This window comes from Artibeus jamaicensis, unplaced genomic scaffold, assembly GCF_021234435.1.
Source record: "Artibeus jamaicensis isolate MK-2021 breed Jamaican fruit bat unplaced genomic scaffold, CSHL_Jam_final contig_3113, whole genome shotgun sequence".
Classification (NCBI taxonomy): domain Eukaryota; kingdom Metazoa; phylum Chordata; class Mammalia; order Chiroptera; family Phyllostomidae; genus Artibeus; species Artibeus jamaicensis.
Window position 1 is genome coordinate 886455 of NW_026521719.1, and position 1769 is coordinate 888223.

The following is a 1769-nucleotide window of genomic DNA, read 5'->3' on the forward strand; positions in this document are numbered from 1 at the left end:
TATTTGCCGATGATACACTGGACAAAGTTTTAATCTCCACAATATATAAAGAACTCACATGCCTTCATACCAGGAAGACAAACAAACAAACAAAAAATTGGATTTTTTAATCCAATTAAAAAATAGGCAAGGGACCTGAATAGACACTTCCCCAAGGAGGACATATAGATGGCCCATAGACATATGAATAAATGTTCAAATCATTAGCCATCAGAGAGATGCAACTTAAAACCACAGTGAGATATCACTTCATACCTGCCAAAATCACTATCATTAATATATCAGCAAACAACTGCCGGCAAGGGTGTGGAGAAAAGGGAACTCTAGTGCACTATTGGTGGGAATGTGAATGGTGCAGCCAGTGTGTAAGACAGTATGGAATTTCTTCAAAAAATTAAAAATGGAATTGCCTTTTGACCCAGCAATACCACTGCTGGGAATGTATCCTAAGAATTCCAAAACACAAATTCCAAAGAATTTATGCACCTTTATGTTCACAACAGCGTGTTTTATAATAGCCAAGTGTTGGAAACAGCCTAGTGGCCATCAGCAGATGAACAGATAAAAAAACCCCGCAACAACTGTGCTATATTTACACAGTGAAATACTACACAGCAAGAAAAAAGAAGGAATTCCTACCTTTTGTTACAGCACGGATGGACCTGGAGACTACTATGCTAAGTGAAATAAGCCAGTTGCCGAAAGACAAATATCATATAATCTCACTTAGAAGAGGAATCAAACAAACGAGATAAACTAATGAGCAAAAGAGAACCAGTGACACAGAATTATGGAGCAGACTGACACTGGTAAGAGGGGTGAAGAAAGGCGGGGACTGTTTGAAGGAACATGAAGGAATTAGTCAAAGGACATGTATGAAGAACTTATGGAAATGGAGAACGTGGAGAACAGTGTTGGCACTGACTATGAAGTAAGGGGCGAGCTGGGGAGAGGGAGGTGAAGGGGGAAAATTGGGACAACTATAATAGCATAAACAACGACATTAATAAACAGAGGTATGAGGAGATTGGTGAAGATGATGATTGAGAAAAGACTTCTGAATTTGGCAAAATCTCAGTAGGTTACAGGTTATACCATGTTCTTCCTGAAACATCCATTGTTATCTTTTAATATTTTGTGTTGGAATTTCTTTTGTGCTCTGAACAACATTTGAATGAAGTTACAAATATGCCACTTTGTTCCTCGGTTGTCACCGTACTCCAGTTTCCAGACAGTCTATGTTCTTCAAGACAAATGAATTGTCTTTAGTTTGTTTCTTTGGTTGTTTGTTTGTTTTTAACTAGGGGAGGGCACAAATGCAGTCCCCCACTACCACAAATCAAGCAGTCGAGTTTCCCACATTTGGGGAAATCGCAGGGGTCGGCACATCTGGAGGGCAATGGGTGAGCCTCGCCCTGGGAAAACCACCTTCGTGAATCTGGTATCTCACCTGCCAGGTATCTTTATTTGTTTTTAAATAAGGGCCATAAGGGAATGAGCACCATAAATTATTTCTTCAGTTGCATTTTTCTTTTATTGTTTCATGAACCATGTAATTGTGTAAAGTAATATTACCTTTTTTCCTTAGCACTATCTTCCATAAACACCTGTACATCTGTAGTGATGGTCCTCTACGTGAAAAAGGAAGAAAAAGTTTCCTCTAACATGAAGCAACTCTGTAAAAATTGGTTCTGAGATGTCAATTAAAATATGCAACAGTAGAAGTGAATAATTTGTATTTATACATGTGTGGCTTTTCTCTGTCAAAG

General features: G+C 38.6%; 1 non-coding gene across 1 annotated transcript; it reads right to left on the minus strand.

The window, feature by feature from the left end:
* Positions 1–1301: 1301 nt before the first annotated feature.
* On the minus strand, positions 1302–1465 carry LOC119054180 (U1 spliceosomal RNA). The gene has a single exon (XR_005083460.2). It is a non-coding gene; the product is annotated as a U1 spliceosomal RNA (small nuclear RNA).
* Between the last annotated feature and the right edge of the window lie 304 nt (positions 1466–1769).